This window comes from Oreochromis aureus, linkage group 3 (assembly GCF_013358895.1).
Source record: "Oreochromis aureus strain Israel breed Guangdong linkage group 3, ZZ_aureus, whole genome shotgun sequence".
In the NCBI taxonomy this organism is placed as follows: domain Eukaryota; kingdom Metazoa; phylum Chordata; class Actinopteri; order Cichliformes; family Cichlidae; genus Oreochromis; species Oreochromis aureus.
The window spans coordinates 72522570-72542015 of NC_052944.1; the positions used below are offsets into that span (position 1 = coordinate 72522570).

At 38.9% G+C, this 19446-nt stretch overlaps 1 long non-coding RNA gene across 2 annotated transcripts; it reads left to right on the plus strand.

Moving 5' to 3' along the window:
- The first annotated feature begins 14432 nt into the window (after positions 1-14432).
- LOC120437539 lies at positions 14433-18088 on the plus strand. 2 transcript variants are annotated; one of them, XR_005611211.1, is made up of 3 exons: positions 14433-14563; positions 16207-16569; positions 16808-18088. It is a non-coding gene; the product is annotated as an uncharacterized LOC120437539 (long non-coding RNA). The 2 variants fall into 2 exon arrangements; XR_005611212.1 differs by lacking the exon at positions 14433-14563 and adding an exon at positions 14658-15544.
- Positions 18089-19446: the final 1358 nt, after the last annotated feature.

A 19446-nucleotide genomic window follows, 5' to 3' on the forward strand; every position in this document is an offset into this window, starting at 1 on the left:
TGAATGACTGAATGTAGTGTAAAGCGCTTTGGGGTCCTATGGACTAGAAAAGCGCTATACAAATGCAGGCCATTTACCATATAATCTTTTAATAATATAAGTTTACTTATGGTAGAATGCTGCATGTTATCATTTGTGTTTAGAAGTATGTAGTTGATGGTATATTGAAAGAATGTCTCATCCTAGGAGGTTTGTGTGATTCCAGAGTGTTCTGGTTTTCACACCCACACTCTGGGAGCAGGGGAGAGGTCGTACCTTGTCTTATTGTTTTATGATAGGATAAATGTATCTATATCTGTTTTAGGCTAAGTGCCTTTTGTTTAGATAAACTGCTGGACTTCCAGACACACACACACACACACACACACACACACACACACACACACACACACACACACCTAAACATCCACATTCCAATGTAAAGAGCAAACACCCACTGATGTATAAATAAAGGCCAGGGCAGTCTCAGAGCGCGTGTCACAGAGCCATCACTCTCACTGTGGGTGCTCTGTCCTGCCCTTGTATACAAGTAAAACTGTGTTTCTCCTCTCCTCTCCTCTCAACTGAAGAAGTGCTTTAGAATAATTCTCCTGACACAGAACATAGGGACCTGAAACACGGGACAGAAAGGCACAGTAGACACAACATGAACATAACAACGCCACAGGGAAAGAGTAAAACAAAACACAGAACCTCTTGGAAAATAAAATAGGAAACATAATGAAACGCAGACATGACTACATAAACTTGACAACAAAACAGACATGAAACACATGAAGGGCAGGGGAGACTAAACAGGGGTTGGAAGACACAAGGGGAATCTAATAACAAAGAACCATAACAACCTAGGCATGATGAAAAATGAGCTGAAAACCTAGAGGGCTTAAACATAAACATGAACATAACCTAAAACTCCAAGACACTGGGTCAAAAGACCCAGGATCGTGACACTATGTACAGCTGCAATTGTACATTATCACTTTCATCTCATGGTGGCAGTGTTATCACAGTGAATAATCAATACTTTGATGATTTTGATTTGATCCACCTCTCTTCTCTTATGCTTTTTGGTCATGTGTCCTAATGTCTTTAAGTCATATCTCCGTCTCTGTCATCACCTCAGGAGCAGAATCATAAACATTTACATTCAAGGATCCTGCAGTTTTTGTCTGTTTATTTTGTTTTTATCTCTTTAAAAACTGACTGTATGTTATATTTAATCTCTGTATGTCTAGTGCGGGCAAAATATATAGTTTGTAAAATCACTAAAGTCTAAGTGTAGATAATAATAATAATGTTCCATTTTAAGATTTCTGAACTATGTGGTTTTATCGCTATTAGACAGGCTGAGATAACCATCTTGTTAACATCCAACCAGCTATGTTAGCTCTTTTTTCATGTGGCATCACAGTCAGTCCAACAACAAGCACTCACAGCTGAACAAGTTTGACCAGGTCACTGAGTCACACGGCTGCTGAATTATAAGCACATGGCTGTTGAATTTATGAGCAAGGAATTTTATTGCCCCTGTGAAATGAAATTATTTCATCGTATTTTTCCTTGCACGTTTGCAGTCTGAGTGTCACAGCTGGAGGTGCAGGTGTGATGATGAAGTGGACCCAAATACAGACACAGGAGAAACAAACTATAGTTTAACAAAAAGCGAGTCGTTTATTAGCACTGATGAAAGAACGTGAATACTAAACAAGGCAAAAATGAACAGAGGCAAAACTAAAACCTAAACTGGGAAAAGTCAGACAGTGGAAACTTTGACAAACAAGAAATGAACATGATTCTGAGCAGGAGTGCAAGACTAACTATGACAAATAAACTGTAAACATGAAACATGACATAACCTGAACAGAATCATGAGGTAACTGGAATCTGACATAACATGGGGCAAGGAAAACAGACAACCTGACAGAGTAAATACACACAGGAGGTCATCAGGGAAAGTGGAAATACATGGGGAGACACAGCTGACACACTTGAACATGATGCCACAGGGAGGAAGTAAAAGAAAACACATTGAACATGGAAACACTAGACTCTTCAAAATAAAACAGGAAATACAGAGAGACATAGACATGACACACAAGCTTGATGTGAACACAACACAGACATGAAACACACGACAGACTGGACAGGAAACACAACACATAAACCAGAAGGCATGGATGATAATGTTGGGTACACTAACACTCAACTACACCCTAAATAATAAAAACATAAGAACTTATTGTCACAAACTAAACATAAGAAAAATAAAAAATACAAAATAAAATCAGAATGCTGGGTCACAGACACCCTGACACTGAGATGGAAAGCAGTAGACTAAGTTTCAGGCCATGTTGTTTGGAGGAGTTACTATTTTTAGATGAGAGGGTGGAGTGTTAATTAATCAGCTAAATCAAGGCAGCTCAATCTGGTCTTTAAATGATGATGTGATGAATCCTGCTTGTGGGCCCAAAACTATCTGGGTTTAACCCTTTAAGACCTAGCATAGAACCAAGTCCGCCAGAGCCTATATTATATTTTTACATGTTGTAGTGCCATTTTTGGGAGCATTTCAAGTTGATATACATCAATACAACCATTATAGCCCAAATTGTAATAATATATAGTAATTACATAAATTGCAAAAAAAATTGCAAAAAAGTGCAATAAACTACAAAAAATTGAAAATCGTTTTTGTTTTTTTAACATAGATTTCTAGTTAGAGAAATTTAAGAGGCTTATCCCTCAAAACTGTAAATACAAAAAAGTTGCACAAACTAGTTTCCCACCACAGGAAATGTATTTTAAGTGTCTTCATAGTTTTATTTTTGAAATACACCAATTTTCATATACTGCAGGAAAAACGGAAATAAATATTAAAATGCAAATTTGCAAAAAACCGGCATATGCATCAGAATAAACTATTTCCAGCAGTGCAATATGAGTCCTAATATGTCTGTGAAGGTTCTCAGTCATCCAGGTCATTGTAGTCTAAGGAGCTAGGAAAGAAAAGCGTCTGGACTTCTTTGAGTTGCTTGAAGACGTTTCACCTCTCATCCGAGAAGCTTCTTCAGTTCTAAGGTCAAATGGCCGAGAGTCCCAGATTTAAACCCAGTGGGAGTATCCCCCCAAGGAGGGACAAAGGACCCCCTGATGATCCTCTACCTAATCACATGAGCCAAGGGAAAGCGGGTGTGGGTCCCGATCAGCCAGAGTTTCGGGTGAGCTCATTGTGAAACCTGGCCCCACCCTATCATGTGATTTCCTGAGGTCAGATGGCCCAGGATGTGAGTGAGCGTTAAGGCGTCTGGGAAGGGATCTCAAAACTGGATTATAGATGGCAGACAGTTGGTGTCGTAAACCGCCGCCTCTGTTCAAAGATGGTCGCTCACAGTGGACGTAAATGGCTTCTTTCACTCCTCTTTCAAACCATCTGTCCTCTCTGTCCAAAATGTGAACGTTGGCATCCTCGAAAGAGTGACCTTTATCCTTTAGATGCAGATGAACGAGTGAATGAGTCCTAAGCATCCCAGAAACGTTATTTATAAAACCGAGGAACCATCAACTAATGACCTGCTTGTAAAGTCCACCATTTACCTCTAGTGGCCATAAGTGGAAGGGAGACATCCATTATACGTTGTCTCCCTCCTACATGATGTTGCCTCTGTCTTTGAACCAGTAGCAAAGCTGGTGCTCAGAGGAAGAGGGCGGGCTTTACTTGGTGTCAGTGACAGAAATGAAAAAAAGCTCAAATGAGTGAGAAGGACGATGAAGGAAACATCTGTGCTGTGTCTGCTCTGTAAGTAGAATCTCTGTGTTTGTTTGAATTCTTATACTTTGACTGTCTGCTCTCCTGATAACTGATGATGGAGGAGAAGACGTGAAAAACAAATCAGGCTGAATTCAAGTTCAAAACACCACGAGGACCAACTGCAGGTCTGAACTGACTCTTTATCTTTGCTCAGGAGTCGAGGAAACACAGCAGGCAGTGAAAAGATCAAATCATTCACTCATTATATCAACACAGCTGCACAGTGGACACATGACTTTAATGTGTTATTTAAATGCAATGGTATTTTGTATATACTCACAGTGTTGTAGTAAATGTAATCATCAGAGCTGCTTTTTAGATAAAAACTAGGGAAGTGGAGCAATAGGAGTCCACACTGAATATTATTATGACAGTAAAAGCATGGATATGGTGAGAATTGGTAATAAAATCGATATAAGATATCGGACTTGAAAGCACATGTGACAGATAGCTGTAGTTGTTTTGTGTGTGTTGCAGGCAGAGAGCCAAAAGTGAAACTTGGCAAAAAGATTTAAGTTTAAATGGAGACCGGGAGAGAAGACACAAGAAGGTGAATAGAAGCTAACTAGCAAGAAAAGAGGAAGGAAATGTTAGTCTGTGATGGGCAAACCCTTTGACAAATGGAATGGATTGATGGCAGCTATTTAAGTTTACAGACTTTTCAAGGTTTTGTTCAAATTTTACTTAAACACGTGGGTGTCATCAAATTGAAAATGTCCAGAAATGTAAAAGTGTGATATTTGTCTGGAGTTGTTCTTTATGTTCACCTCAAATCAACCTGAGTGTCATTTCTCTTTAGTTCTGATCTCACTGCTGAGCTGCACAACAAACCAAGGTCAGTAACCTTCTTCTGTCACAGTTTAAACCTGAGAAATGCTCACTGATATGACCTGATTGGGCTCATGTTTCACAATGAAACTAACATATAAAACTTATGACATAAGGGAATAATGTTGCCATGGTTTTGACAAAAGTAAAACTGTTCATCAGTTTTTCATTTTAACCCTCACAGCTCGTCTGACTGTGAGTCCCAGCAGCTCTCAGTTCTTTAAGGAAGACTTTGTGTCTCTGAGCTGTGAGGAGGACGACAGCTCTGCTGGATGGACTCTGAGGAGAAACACAAGCAAACAACAGAGGACTCAGTGTGGAAGTACATGGGGAAAACCAGCAGGTTCTTCCTGTAACATCGGCATGATGATGCTTCATGACAGTGGAGTTTACTGGTGTGAGTCCAGAGAGGGTCCCATCAGTAACATGGTTAACCTGACAGTCACTGGTAAGCTGAGTGTGTGGAGTTAGTGTTGATGAAGCTGTGTGTAAATGGATGAAATGCTGTAGTTTGTCTCTGTGTTGAGGTGGATCAGTGATCCTGCAGAGTCCTGTCCTCCCTGTGATGGAGGGAGATGACGTCACTCTGCTCTGTAAAACAAAGACCACTCCCTCCAACCTCCCAGCTGCTTTCTATAAAGATGGCTCCCTCATCAGGAAGCAGCCTACAGGTCACATGACCATCCAGCATGTTTCCAGGTCTGATGAAGGCCTCTACAAGTGTGACATCAGCGGTCATGGAGAGTCTCCATCCAGCTGGATCACTGTCACAGGTGACACACTCACCTGTCTGTGTTTCTGCAGCTTTCAACATTCACAATGTGACGACAACTTAATGACTGTGTTTGCTTTATTTTAGACAAACACACCACCACACCTCCACCTACATCCACATCTCCACCTACATCCACACCTCCTCCTGATTCCACCTCCATCGCTGTTCTTCCATCACTCTCTCCTCCTCTTCTCTCTGTGCCTTCATTTGTTGGATCAGTGTGTGTTGTGGTTCTACTGGTGTTACTGGTTCTGCTGGTGAGACGATGTGTCCATAGGAAACCTGAAGGTGAGACTCAGACTTCCTGATCTTCCATTTCAGAGTTTCCTTAGTAGAATAAAGTTCGCATTCATTATGATCATTAAACAAAACAAATAAAAAAAGGTCGGGTTAGGTTAATTGAAAAATTGAAATTACCCATAAGTGTGAATACGTGAGTGAATGTGAGTGCGAATGGTTTTCTGTTTCCGTGTGTTAGCCCTGCGCTAACTGGCGACTTGTCCAGGGTGTACCCTGCCGCTCACCCTAAGACAGCTGGGATAGGCTCCCCCGCGACCCTGAAAAGGATAAGCAGAGGCAAATGGATGGATGGAAATGAAAAAAAAAAAACAAAACAAACAAAAAAACAAAACAAACAGTAAAACCCAAGAGTCATATGGCCTCCTATGAGCAAGAGCTTTGGTGAAAGTGAGGAGGAAAATCTCCCTTTTATCAGGAAGGAACCTCCAGCAGAATCAGAATCAGGCTCAGGGAGGTGCAGCCATCTGCCGTGATTGGTTGGCATGAGGAGAGGAAGAAGGGACAGAGACATCTTGTAGAAGAGAGCCAAAGATTCATAATGCCAAATATTTAATTGCTGAGTATAAGAAAATAGTGAGTGTAAAAGTTGACTGACACAGATACTCTTAGTGCATTACGGTAATCTAGTTTTTCAGCATCACTTTGAGACAGACATGGGAGAAGTCAAGTAGTTTAATATGGACACTGAAGGATATAATCTGGTCAAAAATAACTGCAAGGTTTCTCACAGTGTTCCTGAAGGCAAAGTTAATGACATTAAGACTACGTATCTGGTGAAATACCACATATCTGAGATTTATTTTGGGTCAAATATCTGTTTAGATATTTAATTCATATTATTGATCAGCTTGGATCATTTCAGTAGATCAAGAGGGAAGTGAAGAAGATGACCTCATCACTCATGTCATCATCAACATATCAGATCATCGAGAACAATCTGTCAAAGAAAGACGAGGTAATACTTTTTTTCTTTATGGTGGGTTGTGGGTCATTGCCCTTTCATGTGAGGTCAAAGATCTGTTTTAAATATTTTTTGGAAGTATATAAATAATCCTGTAAAGACTTTCATAAAGGAAGTATTGAAAACTAATAACAATGATTTACAGAATGTGTAAACAGACATTTCAAGGAGAATTTCATATAAATCTAAATCTGCAACAAACATGGTTGCCCCGCCCCAAAAAGAGCCAGTCAGCAGCTGAAACTGGAACACATACTTAACAGAAAGATGTGAGATGTACTGGATATATCTTATTGTGTCAAAGATGAACTTGGTAGTCTCGATAGCCAGGGATGGGTCGACCATGGTCTCCGCTCCTGGCCACGCCCCCACAGCTATACCTAACCCCTACAGCTCTTCGTGTTGGTGTTGGGCCACAAAAGTGTGTCTCTTTTTTGGGCTATGCCCAGCCAGCCCATATGGACCTCAGTTCATAAGAGTTGTTGAATTGCTCTTTCTCTGGTCCCTCACAGTACCAATTTGTTACAGCAGACCCTAACAAAGGGACAAAAAGCCCCCAACAACATAGCCCCTGGTATCCCTGGGACACACAAACCCCTCCACCACAAAAAGGCAACAATTCAAAGAAAATACAGTACTGATACAGAGGTGGTGAGCCGGGATGGGTATCTTAGCATCCCCTCAGCTTCCTGCCTGTACATTTGGGTTTTCTGGTGATAGCCCACTGGGTGGAGGTCTGAGCCAGACCCAGGACACGCTGAAGGGATAGTATCTTTTGGCTGGCCTTGGTGTTCCCCAGAGGAGGAACTGGAGGATGTGGCCAGGGAGAGGGAGTTCTGGGCTTCTCTCCTTAGGCTGCTGCCCCTGCAACCCGGCTATAGATAAGCAGAAAAAAAATCTGGCAGATCAGCATTTTTCTTTAGGGATTATTTGACTTTAACTAATGGCTCAGCCTAAAGTCCAGATGGCAGGTAGGTGAGTAGTAGGAGCTTAGAGCAGCTCTTTTTAGTCCCATATGTGTTTGGTGTTTGGTTTTTAGCGCATTTATTGTCACTATTAGACATATAATGAAAAAGAGTTCTTGTTTAATATAATAAAAACTTTTAAACTGTTTCAACGTTCTGCAAACTGTAAAACCAGAGCAGCAACTTCCGATTGTTGATTACAGTTTGTCTATAACAGATGAACGTTCTCACCAAGGGTTTTACTGGTTTGTCTTATAATTGTTTTCACGTTGTGAGAATGTGTTTGCTTTGTGCTCTGTGGTGAAGAGTGTCAGTCTGCAGTGGAAAAAGATGGCAGCGTTGTGGTCGTCCACCTGCATCTTTCTCAGAAACAGCCTCCAGTTCTTTGTGGTCACTCAGTGTTTCACAGCAGAGGTGTTAAGATGAGGAAAAAAGTGTAAGAAGATGCTGCGGTTTATAAAGCAGAACATCAGTGACATGTAGCTCCTCCTGTTCATGATCCATCACAGTTCTCAGGTTACTGAACCGTGTGAAGAACAGTGGACGATAAAACTCCACTGAGAAGTCACACAAACAGTGTTGGGGGGGACAAATTCATCTGGTTACAAATGTGACCCTTGGAACGGTTGGCACTGTCATGGACTCTCGTGATGAAGCATTAGAAACAGTAAAAATGTTTTACTGTGTGTAGCTGCACTGGTGACGTTGTTGTACCGTCAATGATTTTTGTTTTCATTTTGCAGATATTTATTTTGTGGCTGTGATCTACTCAGCAGTGAGAACTGAAGACGTCAGTTATGGACAAACAACCGTCAGAACAAGGAGGCCCAGGTACAGCTGCTCTTTATCTTTAACTTTGCATAGAGACAAGCTAGCTGCTCACCCTGTTTGCATCCATCATGCTAAGATAAGCTGATCAAACCTCATCCTGGATGAAACTCTGAGCTCTGACCCAGTTGAACTGGGACTGTGTGTGATGCAGAGAGGTGGAGATTGGAGGTCTTGATCAAACTACAAAGCTTGTAATCATGTTTCTTGTTGTTTGAACTGTGTGTGTTTGTGTTCAGACTTTAAACCAGAGCCAGACGTCGTCTACTCTTCACTGAAGTAGTCCACCAGTCCAACCACTGATGTCCCCCCCCCCCAGCATCTCAGACCAGAGTAAAAAAAAAAAATAGATTAAACACATTTTTATATGTTTTATGCCATTTTTGTGTATTTTGTTATTGGAATATTTAATATTTTTAGGCTAAGTGAGTAATGTACAAAGGGCCCATACACCAGTAAAGATTAGTTAGTGATATCATAATTCAGAATGTCTTCAGTAACAAACACAATGTGGTGATAAGTATAACAAAGTTAGAAGAGATGGCGCACAAATCTGCATCTGGTTAAAAGGAAAAAACACACAAACATGAAAGAGTTTGCCAGATTTGTGCTGAATGAAATAGCTGGGAATGGTATATCGCCCTCTTGTGCACAACAGAAGAGATTAACAAAAAGTACATCTGGGGAAGAATCATACACGTGCAATTTTATACCCACTGGAATAAACATAATTTATAATCACACAAGTGTGTCTTTTCATAATTGTGTAATGTTTCACCTTTACTTGGTGGCAGTGTTTTCACATTGAATTGATTAATATTTTGCCCTCCACAACATACAGATTACTGTTCACATTTTTCTTCAAGATGTCAGTTTAGTGGCTTTTTTACCTGAGAGGATTCGGAAGCTATTTATTAAATATATAAAAGTAAAATAATGCTTTTTCTGATTCCAGTGAGTTGGAATAATTTATAATTAGTGGTTACAAATGATCAGATAGCCATCACCTGGAAAGTTTAGTGTTGATTTATAGATTAATGATTTCCAAATACAAAATCCAAATCTAATGTATTCATATAGCACATTTAAATAGTGGAAAGTTTGTTTTCAAAAGGAAGAAGCGGAGATGCCTGTCTAATATTTAAAGGCAACTTATTCCAAAGTTTGGGAGCCACAATTGAAAAAGCTCGTTCTCCTCTAAGTTTCAACCAGTTTTGGGGACAACCGAAAGCAGCAGGTCGGCTGATCTAAGATCCCTTAAGCCTTTAGATCAGTGTTCCAAGAATACTGTGGTTTGTCAACAGCATCAAACACTGCAGTAAGATCTAAAAGCACAAGAATTACAAAACTTTCACAATCATTTGCTAGAATTATGTAATTAAAAACCGATAAAAGTGTTGTTTTAGTGGAGTGTTGATGTTTATAACCAGACTTAAAAAAAAAAAATACCATTAGTATCCCAAAACATAATCAGTTGGAAAAAATAAACTATTTTTTCCAATAGCTTTGAAAGGAATGTGAGCTTTGAGTCTATAATTTGAGCAAACCGAGACAGGGGTCAAGGTCAATTTAAAGAGTGTGCCCCTGCTGATGTGTAGGGCTTTCTACAGACTGTACAAGGTTAAAAGATTGAATAAGATTTAAAAACTCCTGAGCAAACGGTCCATCAGGGCAACAGACGTGAATATTAAAACCACCAAGTATTAAAATACAATCACACTTAGTCACAATTTCAGCCAAAAACATGAAAAGTAATTTATAAAATCTTTGTTAAACTTAGGCAGATGATGGATTACTGCACACAACCAGTTGAGAACTTCCCAGTTCAAATATGAGAAATTCAGAGCTGGAGGGGGAAACTGGTACATGGAGTTGTTTGCAGTGAAAGTTATTTTAAAAACAGTCAGTATTCCTCCTCCTCTATCTGGCATCCTTGGAGCATTAAGAAATGAGCAGTTAGAGGGCCTGGGCACCCTGTTCTTTGTTCTTTCTGATTAGAGCTTTCAAATTTATGGCAAAAAGCTAAAGATCCAAAAGTTTGGGGCATTCATGGACCAGTTGTGAGTTGGTTTGGTGACAAGAAATGTCAGAAACAAAACAAACAATAACACAATTGACAGAAGCAGATGGCAAGCCACATACACCAGTGCCATCTTGATTTTTTTTTTCTGTATTTTCATTTATTTAGTTCAACAATTTCCTCGGTGATCCACCAGGGGGAGCCACTAATCATTTCCACAGCCTTGACTAGAAATCAAATGAATGCAGCACTAATCTACACAATCACAACAACAGCCGTTCTGTTTCAAAACGTTTTGAACTGTGTGGTTTTATCGCTTTCAGGCAGCTGAGCTAAGCATCTTGTTAACAGCTGACCAGCTCTGTTTGCTCCACTGACACATGAGGTCACGTCACTGTCACATGTTTCATGAACACAGAATAAAAAGCTTTGTGTGTTTTCATTTTGCTGTACAAACCAACAGCTCATGTGAAACAAAACACACATCTGTACAATAAACAAACACTCACTGCTGAACCAGTTTGACCAGGATACTGACACACAGATACACACACACACCTTTTCCACCAACACAAAGCTGCTGAAGATTTGATAAATAATCAGGATATTATTTAAATAATAATCAATAGTAATGATAAATAATTGGAAAATTCCATCGGCCTTTTTGTTTTACTTTATTCTGAAACTTGTTCTGAGCCACATTTCCCACATGGTCATATGAGCCTTCAAAGTTTCCCAGAATGCACTGCTTTAACCTGGACTTGTTTCTGTTCCTCACAGATGGTTCAGTTTATTAAAACTTTGATAAAGATTTTCACTCTAGATTGTGACAGTTGTAGTGGGTGCTGTAAAAAATACTAATTTGGTTTGTGCTTTTCATAGAACTTAAATGTTTTTTGTTGTTCAGGGTTTTTTGTAGCCATTGAAATTTCATAACTTATGAAGTTCTGAGGGAGCAAATCGTGAACGGTAAAAGGATCTTATGAAGCGCTTTGTACTCTGAGTAGAGTCATGAATGACGTCCATAACACAGATGACACCAGAAACAACTGTGGTGGTTTTAAACAGAGTAAGTGTTTTATTTACATTTTTCATTCATGTTGTCTGAGTATGTGATCAGACCTGCTGGATTTATGATCTTTTTTTTGTTTGTTTGGGGGTTTTTTTCAAACGAAAAAATACATTCACTCAAGACAGTGGATGTATTTTGAACAGTCACTCTCTTGGGGTTTATTCTTTTCCTATTACATGTGAAGAATTAAGAAAAGAGCCTGTTGTTTTTGTAAATAACTGTGTTATACAGGACATTGTACATGATGTTTAGGTACATGTGACATTGGAATTTTACTCATTAGAATAAGTTGATTTCAATTCACATACACTACACAGACAGGATGTTGTTTCTACACATTTACCTGTTTTACTGAAACAAGTTCACTTCCTGTTACTTTGTAAATGTACTTGTTTGTTAAATATTTGTATGTAAAGCTGGAGAAGACGGGACCGTGGTTTCTAAAATGTTACTATGGTCTTCAATGGATTAACAGATTGGATACCAAAGGTGGACAGAACAGCTGTGGTTTTATGGAGGCGACAGCTAATATGTTATTATGAAGCACTTATATGTAGTTACCCAAACTTCTTCTTTCATCAACACTTACGGGAAAGTCAACCAAGTAGCTCAAACACAGATCTCTTATCATAATCAGTGACCTATTTAAATCTGAATTTAATCATAGTCAGATTGAAACTCAAATTATGTTTTTCGGCGAAAATTCCAAATAGACACAGACATTTAGAACAAAGCAGATTATCACGTAGGACGAGGAATGTCTGATTTACTCTGATCAGTTTCTCTGTTTATTGGTCTTTTTTGTGTTTGTGTCTGCAGGCAAGATTTAACTGTTAGACATAGGTAGGTTTTTTGTTTGTTTGTTTATCCCTGGCCCACAGAGGAATAAAATCTATTTTTAGGATCTTTCTAACCATTAACATAACTTTTACATTCAAAAGAATAATCATAGAAAAGATATGCATAAAATATAGCCTTCACCTGGAAACAGTCTTTGTGCTCTGGGTCAAAGTAAAGGTGGAATTACACATTATTACTCTGCTGCTTACAAAAGAACTTACCTTTTGAGATATCTTTGGTATTTATTTATTTCTTTTAATACGTCTCCCTGGTTATGAATTATTTCTAACATCCACCAGAAGGTGCTGCAGCACCCTTAGTGTACCTGCTTCTCACAGCCTTGAGCTAAAATGTGTTTCTATTTCATTCCTACAGACTGGTTAAATAAAAACAAACAAAAAAAAAAAAAACACCTAAAATATTCCCTGACAAGTAAAAGACCACAAAATGTTTCCTATCCAATCTTCACTCAACTTTCATCGAATTTTCCCTGCTGGATTTTAATTGATCATGTTGACATATTTCTTTTTCACCTCAGAGGCAGAAAAATAAACTTAAAAATAATCAAACTTTTACATTTAAGGAAGCTGGAGATTTAGTTTATGTTTGTTGTCTTTAGCAAACTTTCTCAGATGATCATTTCAAAGGAGTTACTGATCATTTAATTCGTTAGAAGAAAACAATATGAAACTCATCAAGTATTTAGTTGGAAAACAAACACTAAAAGGAAGAAAAATCAAAGTAGATCAAAATTAAACTTCAGTAAATTTTGAAATATTTAGATCTGTTATACAGGTAGAAAAAACCACAGGTGTGTCAGCTTTGACCTCTAAAATGATTTTACATCCAGACGAGAACAAAACAACAGAAAGAAAAATAATGGAGCTCCAAGTTCAAATAGAGCTGATGAATGTGCTGAACACAGAAGAGGAAATCTGATATGATTCACACACAGACACATGATTTTACTACTGAACCAGTCTGACCAGGATACTGACACACAGCTATTTACCATCAGGATCTGATCAATAATTTAATAACTGAATAGATGACCTTGATTTATTGGTTTTACACATGTTGCATTTAAAAAGAATATTTAAGGTTTGTAAAATCAGTGTTTTAAATAGGTTATGACATGAGTTTTACTTTAGTAAATGTATTTAGTTGCTGCAATACTCGGTTTCACCTTTTCTTTTAAATGAACAGTTTATGCTGGATCTCAGTGTAATATTAAAATAATAATAATAATAATACATAAACCTTGTTAGTTTGAACTAATGATGTTAATATTCAGGATGTTTTTATTGTATTTGATTCTACTGGGCTCTAACAGACGGGCAGGTGGAGCTAACACAGCTATGTTCGCTCTAACAGAAGCTTTAGCTGCACTGAAGTGAAATCATTTCACAGTCAGACAGACCATGAGCACAAAACAAGAAGAGGACAGGAAATAAAAGGTGGGCTTAGAATAAAAGCAGACAGAAACAGTAACAGATGCATCTGCTGTTTGTCAGTAAATGTGAGCGACACTCTGACAGGCTGTAACTTGTACTGGACAGTCTCCTGTCCCACATGGTGATACGCTGAATTATCAGAGCACAGATCAAACATCCAGGGCACCTCTGCTTGTTCCTGTTCTCTACATCACAGACATGAACCTGCTGAAGTTTACTCACATTATTATACATCATACTGATCCTCACACACTGAACAGAAACCACATTCTGTCTTCAGACTGTGACAGGTGGAGTGGGTTTCCAGCCCCCACCCGTGTGTACTTCAAGGACCTGAAAACATTTATTTTATTTCAGGGTTTCATGAAGTTATTTGTCAGAAAGATCAGCTGACTGTGAGGGCTCAGAGTCAGCTGTGACTTTGTTTTTGTTTGTCAAATATGTGAACTCACAGCTGATAGGTGGAGGAATGTGGTTGCTAAGGTGACGCTGTGGGTGCTGATGTCACAGATCTGAGGTGTGTCTGTATAAAAACAGCTGATAAGGAAACACAGCTCAGTTTGTTCTCTGGATGTTTAGTGCAGAGGTCCATTTTTATTTATTTTACTTTTTTACTCTTTACATTTTTAAAAAAAATATTTATTATTTCTTTTTTTTCATCATGATGATCATAAAAAGACTTTGAGGATTTCAGATTCCTTCAAAAAAAACTGTAAGTGTTTTATAATTATATATTTGAGTATTTTGTACAAAGGTGGACGAGGCTACAGCTAAATGCTGCCTCCTCCATAGTACAATATACATTTTATACAGTGACGTCATTTTGAAGTCCTTTGATGATGATGGTCTTTAGTATGTAGCTGATGATTGATGATGAGATGTTTGTGTTGTTCTGTGGAGATCATTCAAGAACTGAACCTGTTAAACTTATCTGCACTTATTTGTGTTCGTCCTACTGCTCAGCCTAATGCGAATCGTCAAGAGACACAAGAAATGTGGAGTTTGAACAAATGTCTGAAAAATAAATTTTTCAGCTTTAGATAGATTCTGTTCTGTTCTTCATTCATTATGTTTGTGAACGTAGGTGAAATTTAACTGTTGGAAAGCAAACAGTGTTTATTTCTGTAAAAGAGAATTAGCCTCGTTTACATGGTGATATCGCTGAAAGAAACCATTACTACCTTAGTTATGACGTTTGACATTTGTCATCATCCTACAGTCTGTTCACGTCACTCTGATGCGACTTGGAGACATTGAAAGTGTGGAGTTTGAACGAGTGGCTGAAATTCAATTCTCTCCGCTTTTTTTAGTTCTCAAATTTAAGCTCATGCAGTTAAGTTTTAACTCAGGTTTTGTTATTAACTGAAAATACCAACAGACTCAGACTTTTAGAACAAACTAAGAGTCAGATCAGCAGAAACAAAAACACGGAAATGTTTCCTGTAACTGCGTCGCTCTGCTCGACTTTGCTGTTTGTCGGTGTCTTTGTGTTTGTCTCTGCAGGTGAGGTTTATAAACCAAACGGTGTTTCCCTCTGAGATAAAGAGGAATAAACATCAGTCTGGTTTACATGTTACTTCCCAAACATTTAGTTTCTGAGCGTCTGCATGTGTGACGGCATCACGAGGTCTGGTGGTGTCTGTGGATTTACCCGCTTGGTCAGCGGTCCAGTTTCCAGCACAGAGACTAAGAAGTAAATGTGTGTGTCAGTGTGATGTGTTGTAGTTTCAGGAGCCAGTATACAGCCAGAGGCCGAACTGCAGAGGTGGCATTGAGTGGCATGTGCCACCCTAAAATGATCTTTTGCCACCTCTAGTGCCACAGTAGTTTTTTTTTATATGACATTGTTGTTTATTAAGGTGTGGCAAGAGATTATATTAGGCTGGCACATGCTTCTCTATGCCACCTCTGCAGATCTGCCCCTGAGTTTTAAAAGTATAAAGAAATGTCAGAATCATTGTTTACATTGTAAGGCACATTACACAATGTTTCACTGATATGTGTACAGAAATGGTTTTGATTTTGCCACCCTAAGAACATTTCATTACATCCAGCCCTGTATACTGATACAAAGCTTTTTGTTCAGTGTATACAAACAGCTGTAGCTCCATAAAGGCAGCATGCAGAGACTCACAGTGTCTTATAATGAGAGGCTGCTTTCTCTCACACATTATGTTCACTTATTATCAGCACGTTTCACTGTATAGATGTTTATATAACACAGGTCCCCCTCTTGTTTATTGAAGATGATACTACAGCAGTGAGTGTGTTTGTGGTCCTCTCATTGGCTGCTGTCGAAGTGAACAGTTGTACTTTGACCTTTAACCTCTCTGCTCTGTGTTTTTTCACATTCAGACCAGAAAATCATCACAGCTGAGCCTGGACAGAATGTCATGCTACGATGTCGAGCTCCAAACAACAGCAGCAGCATCACCGGTGTAGAGTGGAGCAGAGCTGACCTGTGAGACGAATATGTTCTTTTGTTCCGGGATGACCTGTTTGACCCAGAACAACAGCATCCATCTTTTAAGAACCGGGTGGATCTGCAGGACAGACAGATGAAGGATGGAGACGTGTCTCTGATTCTGAAGAATGTGACGATTAATGATGATGGAACATATGAGTGCCGTGTCTTCACCAGAGGAACAAACATAAAGAAAAGAGAAAATCTGGATGGTGACCCCATCAGCATCATCTACCTTCATGTTGATCCTCCAGGTGAGTGAGTAGAGTTGAGTGTGTGTGTGATCAGAGGTGAAGCTGCTTCCTGGTTGTTGATGTTTGTTTCTAAAGATGTTGTTGATGAGACTTTGTAGAAAGCAGCTGGTCTGAGTGATGTGATCAGAGTGCAGTAGATAATGTCTGACAGCAGTTTGAAGAGGAAATGGATTCTGTTCTGTTCTTCACTCATCACCTACCTGACAGCTGACACCTCACACCTGTTTCTCACCTGCAGGTCAGACAGGACCATCTGCTGGAGTGATCGTTGGACTGATCATCGGTCTGAGTGCTGTGCTTCTTGTTGCTGCTGTTGTTGGTTTTCTGGTCTACAAAAAACATAAACAACAGCAGAGTCAGGATTCATACCAGCCTCCTGTTGAACTGTAGCATGTTTGAAGATGCAAGAGATGCCTGTATCACTAAGGCACAAAGCAGAGGTCTGACTTCAGAAACTAAAACAATCACATCCATGTAGAAAACCAGAAGAGTTGCTTCATTCCAAAGAGATTTCACAGCAGAGACAATGTTAAAGAAAAAGCCAACTGTTCCTCAAGTAAGAAAAAATAACAGATAATCAAAAAGAAGAAAAAGGGTGGAGAACAAGTTGCAGTAAATGTATCATCTGAAAATGGGAAACTGCAATTATTTAAATTGCAGGTTATTTTAACCATAATATGACAATCCAATTTAAGAAAAAAAAATTCTCCAGCATCTGTGGAAGAGTCCTAAGAAATTAGACCCAAAGTGATCCAAGAAGGCTCAAAGAGATTTTAACAACAGGCTGCTTGCAGTAGTAAACAAGTTTACAGTAGATGCTGCATAATGTTGAAAGAATTACTAAAGCTGACACTGTTACTGTTAGCATTGTTAACAACATACATTGTTATGTTCCAACACTGAGCATTTTTGGCTTCTGATGTATTGGACGATTGTAAATTATTATGATTAGTAGTCATGTTCAGTTTTGATGACGTGTGTTAAATGTTTCAAACACACACAGGTCTTCATCATTTGATTGTGTGTTTGGTCTGAGGCATCTAAATTAGTCTGTAAAGAAAAATGAATGTCAGATCTGTGTTTGTGAGGTTCGCCCTGCATATTTACATTTCTGTGGAACACACAAATTACTTTTTCATAGTTTGGTTCTCATCAGTATCCATGAGCTCAGTGCCCAGAATGTCACAGAATCAGAACCAGTGAGTGTGTTTGTTTCATCTTTAGGTTCAGTTATCTGTGAGATCAAACTCATTCTGAGAGGTTTGAACCACACAGACTGATCCTCATGTGGAGATCAAAGACAGTAACAGTAATTTTGACAGTGTCATGAAACCAAAGCTACGAATGGTTTATGTATTAAATGTTTCCTCTGATCTGTGAAACTTGAACTTTTCATTCCATGAACGACTCTTTGGTTGTTTTTTTTTCTGGTTGTTATTTCAGTTTAAATATTTCAAGAACTTGTTACATTTGTAATGTTTTATTTGACTCTTTTTGAATCTGTTTTTGCTAATAAAAATAGGACTCTATTGTTGTGTTGATTCAGTCTGTTCATGTGTTTTTGTGGCTGTAACCGTTCTCTTTTATTTCTGGAGCAGCTGATGCAGATTTCTATCTCAGCTAGATTCCAATAATACATAATAAAATAATCTAGACACTCTTTAACTCATATGTGTCAAACTCAAGGCCCACGGGCCACATCTGGCCCAACGTACATTTATATCCGGCCCGCAAGATCAATTTATATAGTTTTATTATCGTTGTTATGCATGACAATGTGACACGCTAATAACACACAAACTACAGATCCCATAATGCAGCGCTGCAGCCTCCTTGCTGAACGCTAGGCTACCTGGGAACATTCCCGTGTCAATCAAGTCAAGCTTCTGTTATTGCAAAGCTAGCCGCTCACAATGGTGGAGAGAAAAGTTGATTCTGAATACAGAGCCTTTCTGCGCCAGTGGGTGACTGAATATATGTTTACAGACATTGCTGGTAAACCCGTGTGTCTTATTAGTGGAGCTAATGTGGCTGTAATGAAGGAATTTAATTTAAGATGGCACTACCAGACCAAACATAAGCTGAAAAACCTAAATGCAGAGCATAAGTTTTGAAATTTTGGCAAATGTGAGCCTGAGTAGAAATACAGTTGCTGATCAGGTTTGTGAGATGGCCACTAATTTAAGAACACAGTTGAGTGAAAGAAGCAGCATGTTCATATTTCAAGCTTGTTTAATTTTCACAGGATATAGTTTTATGTTGAGCAAAATATTTAAAGTTAAAATTTTGTGTGTTCAGTAAATATTTAACCTGTTTGGGCCATGACCTAAAGTGTGCTTTGAGTTTTGGCCCCCTGCGCAATTGAGTTTGACACCCCTGCTTTAACTGCATCAGACTGAGAGATAAAACTTTGTGACTGTTCCTGTAACAAGAAACAAGATGACTTTTAGTGGAAAGATGTTTTGAATCTGCTCTGAAAAAAGTGACCTTACTCCTCTGAACTTGTGATTTCAGCAGAGAACAAGGATGGTGGTTCAGGGACCAAGAAACACTCCAGGTACACATAATGGTTTTTGTCTGTTCAGATTTTTTACCAGTGGGTGTTCGATTTTATGGAATGCCAATGTTCCATACGATTTAACCAATGAGTGGACTTGTTGAAAGAAACAAATCCCTGATTTTTAGTGATGATGTGCTCCTTGGGCTTCAGTGGCCTCCAGCACAGATGATGGAACAATTTTTACACTGGGATGGAAATTGGCATTTTAAAGTTTTATGTCATATTCTCTTTTAAAACTAGAAGTGACCATATTGTACTGGGATGAAACATGTCACGTGACCTGGGGTAGAAAGAAACTTCCCCCTGGCTGCCTCACA